The sequence below is a fragment of the Macrobrachium nipponense genome, chromosome 20 (genome assembly GCF_015104395.2).
Source record: "Macrobrachium nipponense isolate FS-2020 chromosome 20, ASM1510439v2, whole genome shotgun sequence".
NCBI classification, from domain to species: domain Eukaryota; kingdom Metazoa; phylum Arthropoda; class Malacostraca; order Decapoda; family Palaemonidae; genus Macrobrachium; species Macrobrachium nipponense.
The window spans coordinates 52,014,732-52,028,727 of NC_061089.1; the positions used below are offsets into that span (position 1 = coordinate 52,014,732).

The 13,996-nt window shown below is 35.4% G+C and overlaps 1 long non-coding RNA gene across 1 annotated transcript in view; it reads left to right on the forward strand.

Moving 5' to 3' along the window:
* The window catches only part of LOC135221041 (uncharacterized), a 104,409-nt gene extending 91,117 nt beyond the window's left edge, over window positions 1–13,292 (forward strand). Inside the window, exon 4 of the long non-coding RNA XR_010315860.1 lies at window positions 13,026–13,292. This is a non-coding gene — a long non-coding RNA (uncharacterized LOC135221041). The remainder of the gene's footprint in view (window positions 1–13,025) is intronic.
* Window positions 13,293–13,996: the final 704 nt, after the last annotated feature.

Genomic DNA, 13,996 nt, shown 5'->3' on the forward strand with positions numbered 1-13,996 from the left:
CACACACACACTCACACAACACATTTTACAATTTATATGTATATATACATATATATACATACCAGGCAACAACGCAAGATACCAAGCAAATATCAGAATTCTCAAGAGTCCAGACGAAAGTAGGTCGCTTTGTATGCACGAGGGAACAATTGGCCATAATCGGCTTCCTTCCATTTGCATTCTCCTGCATATTTACTCCTCCTGGAAGAGATTAAGCTAAAAATTGCAACAAGTTAAACCGCCTTGGCAACTCGTTTTCCCATATTAATTATATGCAAGAGTATGAATAAATTCATAGTACCCCGAGGTTACTAGCGCATAATAAGTAAATCCACTGGCAATGAGAACTGTAAAAGTTAAACGCTTGATATTGCTTCTGAATGATTTTATGCATAAGTAACCTTGCCCTCTGTCTGTCTGTCTGTAGGTCTGCCTCTCGCTTGAACAAATAGACAGAAAATTGAACTTTCGTGCTTTGTTTTCAGCCAAGGCTCGTGATGATGATCGCTTAATCCTAACCATTTTACGAGACGCTCAAACTTTGGCCTTACGGTGAATCCGCCAAAGGAGACTGAGTTGGCTGTGTAAGCTGACGATTGACGTATCTCTCTCTCTCTCTCTCTCTCTCTCTCTCTCTCTCTCTCTGTGCTACTTAAGCAGTACCTACTTGTGATGGCCGAATATTAGTTCTGGACTTTTCTTTCTTCATGTATTTCACGATAATTAATTCTATTTTCATCTTAATTTCTCTTAAATTAAGAGGTGAACTTAATTCCATTATATAGAGATTTGCATATTTGCATAACGCAATTTATTTAGAGAGATATTACAATTAAATATTTTGCTTAGGACAAAGATCTCGTCGCTTGATTGGAGGCAAGAAAATAGTAAATATCAAAGTGTTCACAAAATATAATAGTAAGTATTATTAGGTCTTTTCTGATTATCCTTCAATACAGTGCAATATATTCATAAAAACAATGCACAAAAATAAAAGAACAGATTCACAAATTAGATTACAACTATATACGGGAATTCTTCGCTCCGCTGAGAGAAGAAAACTTCATCGAAACTGATGGGTTCGACGATGATGGAATGGACGTCGGGACAGAGATTTGCGTGTTGTGAAGAGGAGATGGAAAGTATCCTCGCAAGGATGCGAGAACCTTAGACGAGAAGCAATGGATGCTGATGGGGGCCAAAGGAGATGCGAAACCACCAAGGAAATGGAAGTTGAGGGCAAAGGCACCATGGTGTCCTTGCTAACAGATCAAGAAATGGGGAAATAAATAAAATCGATTTATTTGCCAGTCGTTTCAGAAATTCATTAGTGAACCAGAACCATTTACCTTTATTCAAGTCATTATGATTTTTATTATAAAGACAAGTATAACATGAAAGTAGGTTCCTTTATATTCCTCCTACAGTATGCTACTTAATTGTTTGCACTAGCGGAAATATCATTATTTTCAGAATTTATTTTCAGATCAATTGTAATCTTGAGGTTGTCTGGACTGAAAAAAGGTTATTACCGCAATTAGGTTTTTTACGTTCTCAAAAATGTTGGATAGCAATTTTTCTTTCTTCCAAAATGCATCATACTCTCTTTCTCTCTCTTTCTCTCTCTCTTCTTTGCCTCTGCATTACTGCGATCTTAGAAATCCTGGACACACATTATTATGCAAATAAAAGCTTTGGAATTATTCATTGTTACTGTTCCTTAGAATGGGATTAGTTTGACCTCTTTAACTCCAAAGGATATCTTCCATTTTGACAGTCTTAACATGTTTCAACTATTCATGGGAATATCCAAGAGAAATCCTGAGTAGAAAATAAAAGAAATATGAGAGGAATGGGAAAATAATAATAAGTGCGAAAAAAAAGCAAGGGTAATTTTCATTCTTGCTTACTTTATCGCCTGAATTTGTTTTTACAGTCAATATTTTTTCTTCTGTTCCATAGAGTGGGTCAAACACTTGAAGAGTCTTCTCTTGATCAGTTTTATTGCTCATTTTCTTTGATTCATTTATTTTCTGTTTTTTTTATTTCTCAGAGTGAGTGAAAAATATGGCAGGTCACATTTCAATCTCTTTTTACTGGGTATTGCATTCTTCTTTTCCATTCTGCATAATGAATGAACACTTGAAAGGCTTTTCAGGCTACATTTACTGGTTATTTCTTTCTCCTTTGTCTTTCAGAATAAGCAAAACACCCGAGGATTTTGTTAAAAATAGCTTTTACTGGACATTACCTATCTTTATATCTCGGAATGAACAAAAACACTTGGATGATTTTATCTTAACTAGCATTTAACCGGACACCTCTTGCCCTCCTAATAATTTCTATAATGTCTAAAACATTTCGATATCTCCCCCCCTCCAACCTCAACCCCATGCATATTTTCATCGCTCTTCCTTCCCAGACCTCTGAAAATGACACTGTTCGGCGTTAAAAAGCAATTTGGAGAAAGTTATGAAGCTCCTCGATGGGAGGCTGGGGAGATTCCAAGGTAGAAGTGGGAGGGAGATCTAAATGAAAATGACGGAAATTTTACCCCTTTTTTGAAAGAGTTTGTTAAGGAGTCTTCCTTCGCCTAGTCATTGTTTTGGATATATCATGTCAATTAACTTTTAGTTCGTGGCGAGGAAATAAATCAGTAAATTAACACAGTTTAGATACTGCTTTTAAACTAACTTAATTTGAAGCCTGGAGATTTGTAATCTTAAGATAACGAAGCTAAATTGGCAGTTTATACTATTGGTAGTTCGCATATAACCAATAAATAAAATATAATTTAAAAACAAACTGATGATTTTACGCAGTAGGTTTCTAACATAACGAATTTAACATTTATGTATATGACTTTTTTTACACATAATAAATTTAACATCGATGTATATGACATTTTTATGCCTAACAAATATAACCTCGATGAATACGAGGTTTACCTTTGACTAAGAAACGTTCAGGAAAAAATGAAGTAAAAGAAGACCAAACTACGACTCTTTCTCTGTTTATGAAAACAAAAAGAAAGATTAAAACTTCAGACTTTTCCTAGACACCGGATGTGGACAGAGCCTTTCCCTGCCACAGTAAAAGAGGAATTTGGCCTGGGAATTAAACAGGTGGGAGACTGAATCACCACCCACCTCCAACCCCTGTTCCAGCCGAAACCCTGTCCCCCTCAATGACTACCCCATCCCTACCCATGCAGTTGAAGGGGCTGCTGAGAGAACCTTCACTTTCTCGTTTGCTTTTCTGAAATCCTACTCATTTAAAAGGTGTCGCCACTTTTCGTTGAACGAGAGAGAAAAAGTTTCTCTTTGTATCCGCTAGTTTTATCAAGTTGTTATAAAAGACTAATCAGTAGCAGACAGATATTTGAGGTTATGTACTACGGTTTAAACCCGCTAAAGGTAGAAGCGATGTTTACGGATATGATATCAGATATCGATGCAGGGAGAATATTCAATATAGAAGGTATGGAGGTGTTGCAAGCAGAAAATACATATAAAAAACTTATGTCAGAATCTGAGATAGAGAGAGACCATGAACCAGAATAAAGTTAAGAGGAGAAGTTAAATAAAAGAGGACAATGGTCTGCTATCATCGTGCAAATAACTTCTGTATTTTATATATATAGTAATATATATATATATATTATATATATTATTATAATATTATATAATATATATATTAATATATACATATATATATAAATTCACAGAAGTTATTTGCACGATGATAGCAGACCATTGTCCTCTTTTATTTAACTTCTCCTCTTAACTTTATTCTGGTTCATGGTCTCTCTCTATCTCAGATTCTGACATAAGTTTTTTATATGTATTTTCTGCTTGTAACACCTCCATACCTTCTATATTGAATATTCTCCCTGCATCGATATCTGATATCATATCCGTAAACATCGCTTCTACCTTTAGCTGATCGCATCACTTACTAAAAGAAAAACTTCTTACATACTCACTGGGGTTTAAACCGTAGTACATAACCTCAAATATCTGTCTGCTACTGATTAGTCTTTTATAAAAACTTGATAAAATTAGCGGATACAAAGAGAAACTTTTTCTCTCTCGTTCAACGAAAAGTGGCGACACCTTTTAAATGAGTAGGATTTCAGAAAAGCAAACGAGAAAGTGAAGGTTCTCTTCACTTATATATATATATATATATATATATATATATATATATATATATATATATATATATATATATATATATATATATATATACAAAAATATATACATATATATTGTATATATATTTACACACAAATACATACATACATACATTTCCTTCCACTTTGTAACTTCCCAAACGATCTTGTAGCAAAGAAAAAAAAGTGTCAGCTCCCTCATTATCTCACGTTTAATGCCTAACAAGGGACTGCTTGGACATGAAAGAAATTTCGAGTGCCATACTCCACATCTTTCTTTTTATTCCCAAGAATAAAACACCTTCGGCATAATAATCTTTTTATTCCCAAGAATAAAAGACCTTCGGCATAATAATCTTTTTATTCCCAAGAATAAATGACCTTTGGTATAATAAGTAAAATACGTCTACTAAAAGAAAAAACCGTAGAAAGAAGTGACACAAGTCCATCGAACAAAGAAAAAAAAATTACTGAAAATTTCCGTCGTGTCGTACACTCTGACAACAATGGCATTTTGAAGAGAAGTTACGGGATTTAACGGCCAGCCACAATGTCTCCGCAGAGATCCTGGGACATTAGCAGCTTTATCAAGGGGGAGTTTGATGTCCTTTTTTTCTCTCCTAACGGAAAACAAGGACATCAATCGCTCCGTGGGACGTCACAATTGACATACTGCAATGAGAAAAACAATAGTTTTTAATGGTACACTAACTTGGTAGGGGGGCCCTTTTATCACGTACAGGGGTACAGTTTTTTTCTATCTTTTTTATTGGGAGCCTTCAGATAATGACCACCGTAATAATTAGGCTATAATTTCTTGCAATAAGCAAGCAATCCTTTCACCATATATATTAAAGCAGAAACAAGTTTATTCACATAAGTGAATGTCATTATCTAAAAAAAAAAATATTGAATATTTTTTTGCCCTTTCATAAGTCTGCTTACTCAGCAGAGAGGAAAAGTAAATACTCATACTAACATAAGGAGGTGAAACCATTTCCTGGCTAAAAGCATCTTGAAATCCCAGCCAAAAAAGTCCCCTTTCTGTGATGACTTTTACGAAGAAATACAATGGTGACATAACTATTACACGAAATCAAATGAGCTTCGTAATTCCAGTGTCGCATTACTGATGATAAGTGTCTTTTCCTGCTTATTCAGCTACTAAATATCATTCGTTGGTGGAAATTATATACTATTTTGTTAAGTAATTATCAATAAAGTTTTTGTTTTTTTATTTTTAGCATAATGTTTTTATAACTGACAGTTTCAAAGATTCTAAAAGCATAATTAGTAAAAAAATATGCTGATAAATTTAAATGTTAAAACAACAAAAAAGTTTGTAAAAAACTAATGGATCGACTGAAATAGGCCTATTTACATCATATACAAATAAATATCTAAATGCATAGAATTCATACATACATATATACATACATTTACACATACATATGAAACAAGAATATCATTTAATACGATGAAATATTGAATCCTACTGCACAAATCCCAATGTGCATTCAAACATTTTCGTTATAAAACACATAGTCTACGGGCAGTGAACCCACTTTTAATTATCACACAAAAGACAATAAGAAAGTAGACTCATACTCATACATTCACACACACACACGCATATATATATATATATATATATATATATATATATATATATGTATATATATATATATATATGTGTGTATATATATATATAAATTCCATATATATATATATATATATCTATATATATATATATATATATATATATTATTAAGAACATGGTAAGAGTAATTAGTGAGGTTCTGTAGTCTGTCGGCCATTCAAAATAAAGTTCCAATCAAAGTCCATATAACTATAACAAACTGTTCGAAAGTATTCCTAAAAGAAATTGCCCACATCACTTTTACATGAAGTCCATTAATTTCTTTTACTTTATCGCAAAAACAAATGTCTCCCATTTTTCATAGAAACTGCGCTGGGGATTTTACTCTATTTTTAGTAAAGTTTCCCTTTTCAATCATGATCAAAACCTTTAATTTGTCATGATATTTCTGATAAAGCTTTTAGTTTTTTTTCAGTGCTGAAAATGACCTCTCCTAAAGTGTTGTAGCTGATATTGTTCGAATCCCTTCCAGCACCTCCACAGCGTCAAGGGACGTTTGCGTCACCCCATTTTGAAAAACAAAAGAATTAATTCTTTGAAAGAATAGTTCCGAAACACTTATGCATTGTAAAATCCAGCTAGAGAGCTTTCGATTATTAAGGCATCGAAGAAGTTGCCCCAGTTCTTCTCTGAACTTTCTAATGCGCCTTAATACTTTAACAGGAAAGCTTTTGGAAGTTTTTGACATCAACTAACGAAAGAAATGATAAATTCTTGCTGTCACTTTATCTCGCTTCTGTGTGCTTCGGGATAACATTCAGTATTAAACTTAATATTCTTTTCCTTTTTTCTTTTACTAAATCTTTTCATGGTTCATTCAATATTCTTCAAACTGCTCGCTAGTACCATCAGTTATTTTGCTCAGATCTTCAATTAAAAGGATAATTTCGTTTATTCTTTCAGAGCAATATGGAATATCTATAATTTTGTTGGGTGCGATATTGAAGAGAAAGTCGCTTTTAATATAAATTTCATGTCAAACCCAAAAAAAGAAAGTGTGCTGAATCTTTCGTCTAATAAGAATGAAAACAATTGCTCCTCACAAGAGTAAATATATTGCATATTAAAGGACTGCTGTGAATGCTGTTGGAAATCTCGAAATATCAACCATGATATTGTGAAATAGTTTGGATTGGTTCCGAGGTAGAACGTCATCTCAGTGGCGTGGCCTTTAGAATACATTTCTATGTCATTTCATCAATCAATTGCCTTCGGTTGTATTTACTGAAAAATAAGAATAAGAATTACAGGTCTCTTGAAAAAAAGGATGCACGTATATTTCGGTACAAATTTTGTATGTGTATGTGAATACACACACACATATATATATGTGTGCGTGTGTGTGTGTGAATTATGTGTGTATTTGTAAGATTTCAATCTAACCCAAGTAGTAAGTATGTGTTGTCAGGAACAGTATCCAACTATCCAAATGAACAGTCTGAACATACGAGATGATATTCCACCTTTGCGATAGGTTGAAACACTAAACATGCTATTCCTTCGTAAGTCATAAAAGCATACTGTTTTAAGCATAAAAAGATTAATATCAAGAAACAATATCCTTATCATTCCGATGTCATAAGACAAACTGCATACATATTAAAACTTAAGACTTCATGAGGCCGGGTTAATGTTATATAAAGATATTCGAAATTATATTGTTAGCAGTCTATATATTTTCTTAAAATCAAGGGACCTTAACATTTTCTAACAGTGGAAACAGTGTTCTAGTTTTCAAATGCAACAAACCATGCTTCATTTCATGAATGAAAAACGCCGCATAACTACAGCTGTAAGAGAGTAAAAATACAAAAACTTAATAAAAGACTATAAAAAAAAGAATAAAACTAAACAGTAACAAACGACGGTAAAGGATTCGTCCGTCTCGACGGGAGATTCTGAATAAGTCTTCCCAGTCCAAGATGCGTCTCACAAAATAGGGTCAAGACAGAAACACATATGCGATAATATTCGTGGGAAATGACCCGAGTCGGATTTACACCGGCAGGAAGAGACATTGGGGACCTTAGGTTAGTCATTGTTCCCGGCCTCATGAATAGTGAGGCCAATTCTTGTCCGGTTTAAAGGTTGACGACATATGTTGCTTGGTTCGAATGCGGTTGCGCGCTTATGCGCGCATGCACATAAAGTAAATTATTCTTATAAGGGTATATGTATGTTAAGGAGTTTCCTTTTATGTAAATGTAAAAGGCCCTACTCTCTCTCTCTCTCTCTCTCTCTCATATGTGTGTGTGTGTGTGTGTATGTGTGAGAGATAGTTTGTGTTTCACCTTTACCTTTTCTGACCGTCATAACTAGTGGTCGTATTGAGTATGGTGAAAGGAATCTCAGTGTTGAGATCAGTAGCTTCTGAACAAAAGAAGGTCGTGTAGATGACAAAAAAAACCTGTTAGGCATTTTCTTACAAAAGAATGGTACAAACAGATTTATCTAAAAAGTATCGCCTTCCTTTTCTGCAACACAAAAATCGTAGGACAATGGGCGAACAGAAGGTGGAGATAAAAAAATGAAAAGAGAGAGAGAGAGAGAGAGAGAGAGAGAGAGAGAGAGAGAGAGAGAGAGAGTAAAAAAAAGAAAAAAAAAGAGAACAATTAGTGAGAGGAAAACATTCTCAACGAATTGAGTGGGGGAGAGGAACAGCTGGGGCAGGCCTTACGGATTAAACCTGCAGGGTGATGGATACTGCGGCAGATGTAGCGATGGTTTTCGGGAACAAGGTTCGTTTTATACTCGTGTTGAAAATTTCATGTTTTACCCCAGGGGAATGTTTCTCTCTCTCTCTCTCTCTCTCTCTCTCTCTCTCTCTCTCTCTCTCTTCTCTCTCTCTCTCTCTCTCTCTCTCTCTCTCTCTCTCTCTCTCTCCGTTCCTCGCCAAGGAACTAAAATAATTTCCATAGTTATATGAAGAGAAACGTAGAAAACAACTGGTTCTTTCCAGTGGAATTTACTGAGGGTCCAAAGTTCGAGAGGTTGGTAAAATTGCTGAGATGATACAATCACAATCTTAAGCCTTAAGAGAGAGAGAGAGAGAGAGAGAGAGAGAGAGAGAGAGAGAGAGAGAGAGAGGAATCGAATGAAATGCATACAATTTTACGTATGACAAAGGTTAGTTTTAAATCAATGTAAATTTTCTTTTCGTTGTAGTCTGAGGCTTCCCAGCGAGCGAAAAAGATGAGGTCGCTTTTGGTGACGTTATAGCCATCTTTTATGGCTGTGCAGAATAGTCATGTATATTTATACACACTCGTACAAGTGAGGAGAATTCTTATACACTCGTATAAAGGGGAGAGAGAGAGAGAGAGAGAGAGAGAGAGAGAGAGAGATGAGAGGAGAAGGAGAGGAGATTATGATTTTTAATGTCGAAGCCGAGATAGATACTGAAAGGAAATACAGACTGTCCAATTACGGAAACTAAATCGTATGCTTACGAAACTTACATAAACTAATGGAGAGAGAGAGAGAGAGAGAGAGAGAGAGAGCGTATTGCTGTCAATCGTGGGCTTATAGAATAGACTTTAATCTTCTCCGGCGGTTTTACTGGAAGCCCAAGCTTTAAGAACCTCGTAAAATGGTTAGGATAAGATGATCATTATTCTGAGCCCTGGCCGAGAACATAGTACTGGAGCTCATTTTCTGGAATTTCATGCCATAGAGAGAGAGAGAGAGAGAGAGAGAGAGAGAGAGAGAGAGAGAGAGAGAGAATCACTGAAGAATATATACACTTATGCACAGGTGGCAGAATCGCACTTGAAACACACACACGCACAAAACGATACCAACGAAGAGAGAGAGAGAGAGAGAGAGAGAGAGAGAGAGAGAGATTTTTTCATGCAAACTCAACGCATTCAGACGACAAGCAAATTGCACACTAACTTCTTGACTTCTCATTTCTGTGATCCTATCCTTAACAAAGGCTAATCCTATGTACGAAACCGCGTGCGATGTCAGGATATTTTTCAAGCTTTGCCAGCAATTAATGCGGGAATCAGAGTCCTTAAGACGGTGCAATAGCCTAGGCTTTCTCGCACCGCTACATTCAGCCTATGCAAATATGCAAAAGATTGCAGAAGCAAGAAAGCAGAATATGGCCAATTGTATCTCGCACGCACAAAGAAACCTACTTTCATTTGGACTCGTGAATGTCTGTTCTTTTCTTGGCCTGCTTTACATTTTCTCTCGTACTGCAGGGCACACTGACCTAAATAAGAGAATCTCTCATTCAAAATTTATTAGGGCAGCTGCGAAAAGGTCACAAAAGTCTTCCCCAAACCTTTTGCCTATTTGCATAAGCTAATAGAAGCTGCTACGAATATTTTATCCAATTGCGCTGTCTTAAGAAACCGTATTCCCTTATTAATCAAAAGCAAATGTTAAAAAAAAACCAAGACGTCACCAAAATACAAAAATGTCTGGAAGGGTTTCAAGAACCCGAAAGGCAGCGGAAGAATATCACTGCATTTCCGTTGTTCCTCCATTTCCTGTTGTTCCTCCATTTCCTGATTGGACTGCAACAGACGCATCATCGTCCCTTTGTCCTCGACTTCCATTTCCGAGGGAGTTCTGAATCTCCTTTGGCCCCCCATCAGCGTCCATTGCTGCTTCTCCTGAGCTCTCTCGTGTCAGAGCGAGGATGCTTTCAATCCTCTCTCCACAGCATGCAAATCTCTGTCCCGGTGTCCATTCCATCTTCCTTCCCGCCCGCTTCATTTCGGATATCTGCGAAGCAATTTCCTCCTCGCGATGAAGAGTGAAATGTTTTGCACGTATCTTCGACTATGCACGTTTATATCTCGATTTTGTACGATTAGTGGTTTACTTATTGCATGAGTTATTACAAAATGCGACAGAAATATCTGACTCGAAGAAGTTCTGACTTAAAATATTTGGAGAATGCGTGTAGCAATATTTTTGTAAATTGTAAGTTGCTAATTATGAGCACGGGAGGTTTCTCAAAAATTGTTTAGGTTTAAAAAAAAAATTACCCAATAACATGCCATACCTGGGACGGATTAGGACACACACGCATATATATAATATTATATATATATATCTATATATATATATATATATATATATATATATATATATATATGTATCATATATATATATATATATATATATATATATATATATAGGGGGGGGTATATATAATATATATATATAGTACTACATATAACTTCGGCATTATGTTTTATAGAATGTAAACTTCAGTGAAAGTGAGCAACCATTAAACTTCCGCTTAAACTCTCGACTACGTTGACAAGGTGTCCTACAATTCAGAATAAAATCAATGTTTTTTTGGTCACTAGTAGGAGAAATACGACTCAAATTTACATGAATAAAACGTTTTAATTTACTCACCACGTATGTAATGGTGGTTCCTGGTGGTTCAGCGCATCCCATGCACTTTTCACCATCATATCATCTGCCCCCATGCCACTTTTTTTTTGCCTGTTCATTTGACAACGAAGATTGTGACACTTGCTTGTGATTTTAAATTCTGGAACTTAATAGCTTAGCCATTTTTTCATAACACTTGCTTTATTTCTGTTATTACGGCATTCATTCATCGACGCATTCCACAGTTCGGGGAATCTTCCATCACTGCACTGTTAAAAGCACTATATGAGCACTGTGCCATCTGCGTTTTTTATGGGATGACATCTCCATGGCAGGAATTTAACTGAACGTGACAACCCTACTTAAACGATCAAATCCACGTTGAGCAGGCTCAAAGACGGTTGAGAACCGCATGTTCACCGAATGGTAGTTTACACCAAAACAACCATAGCGAGAACAGAGAGTAGTTCTGGTTAGAGAGCTCTTACTTCTGATTGTATTTTACTTAGAGCAAATATAGCTAAAACAAGTCAACAGTGTACTTGTACAATGTCGCTTTTATTAAGATATCATTTAGATCTCTTAATGCCGATTCTGAATTATGGGGTATTCTATTGGACTGAACAGGTATGTTCTCTGTGCTATTATACATTATCTTTAAATGCACGCTTTTGGAACATTTGTATATTATTCTTTATTATCCCATGAAATGAGGTAATTGTCATAGGAGATGAAAAATAAGCCATTCAACGTGAATATATATATATATATATATCTATATATATATATATATATATATATATATATATATATATATATATGTGTGTGTGTGTGTGTGTGTGTGTGTGTGTGTGCGTGCAGGAAGAGAGTCCGCAAAGACTACTAGACAAACAACATCGCGAGGCCTCAACAGCTGCAGTCCTGAGCCAAATGAATGTTACGGGGAGTCCAAATTTCCCCATACGGACCTACCGGCCCAGATGGTTTACCTATGCAGCTCAGGTAGCGAGGCGTGAATAGATTTAATTGTCCCTTTCTATAGCAGGAAATAACGTTATGTGTAAACCTTTCGGGTCCCGTCGATATTTCGACGGCAATTAGATCAACAGCGGCGGGCCCGGACGGCGGATACACAAGCCCGGTGAAATGGAGTGGCAAATTTCGGCTTATCATTTGATTAAAAGGTACAGGAAGCGACATTGGTATGCCCGACAGAAACGCGCTGGTCTCGCTTCGCATACAATTTGGGAGGGCTTAATCTCACTCATTCTCCAAGCAATTAACCATTTATATATGCATTTCTTTGAGTTCATTTATTTTTTGTTATATTTCCTAATAAATTGTTCTATATAACTACTGAAGTAATGAAGTGATTTAACCAAGTGAACTCCAGACACGTATCGTGTGTGGCATGATCTACATATACAGAAAATTTAATTAAAATAATAATCATAGATTTTATTCCTCATACCTCTATTGCACAGCTGTTCCAGATCTACTCTCTCTCTCTCTCTCTCTCTCTCTCTCTCTCTCTCTCTCTCTCTCTCTCTCTCTCTCTCTCTCTCATGGGGGCTAATTTTGATTCCTGAAAAAATTTTCTTTTGTCCATGTCTGTCAGCCTTATAACGAGATAACATAATGTTGAATTTTCCCCTTCTTGACATTATACCGTATGAACAATGAGGATTGTAATAGAAAATAAAATCAAGATTTTTTTTTTCGTCAAATCGACGTTTTAGAGCCCAAAATCGCTTTTAGAAACGGGTAATTATTATTTCCTTTTATATTCATTTATTAATTTTCAAAATCATTCTGCGAAATGTCTTGCAGGAGTTTCAATACACTGACGACGCCAGAATGACGCAACGTAATCATGGGCCCCTTGAATGCTTTCGAAGGGAGAACATTCTCGGGAGGACCACCTCGAGACTCGACCTCATCAAGAATCGGGATGAGGCGATTACCTCATCTGAGGCAATTACCTCATCTTCAGCGGTGCTTGCCAGGAATCCGATGTCGCTCGCACCTGACTCGAGCATGAGGTGGAGAACCTGTCTGGAATGAAAGCAGGACGCTTTTCTTTCGAAAGGCTGAAGAGAAGACCGTATTTACTTTGCCTATATATTAATTTATTTAGTTAGTTATTTATTATTTTTTTTTTTATGTACCTGTCTATTCATTTATTTATTATTTGCTTATTTATCTATTTATTTACTTTTCTTTATTTATGGATTTATTTTCTTTTCTTTATTTACTCACGTATTACTTTCTTTATTTATTAATTATTTATCCATTAATAATTAATTTATTTATTTACTTATTTATTTATTTATTCATTTACCAAGCACAATATTTTCCTTATGGTTACTCCTGCTTTGCAGGATTTTGCTCATTAAATATTTTCATATGTAGTCTAGCAGATTTTCTTTAAAGATACTGTAAGTCTTTATTTGTGCTTATATTATTAACTTTTTTGGTTAGCGTGATAATTTCCTTAGTAACTCTTTCTTTTAGGATTTCGTAACAAAAATATAATTCTATGACCCTTTTAGCAGTTATTTTGACATTGCAAATCATCTAAGGATTATGCGCTTTTATTTCAATACTTAGGATGATTTAATAATATGCATTAGACTTAACTTATAAAGTTTCACATAATCCTATTATTTCAGTTGTCAAAATATTAACTGTACTGTTATGTTCCTTTAACCTTTCAGGATTTTATCCCCCCCAAAATTTTCCCGCATATTTTAGCGTTTTTTATATATCAAAACATTGTTAATACCAATGTGCTATTGTTG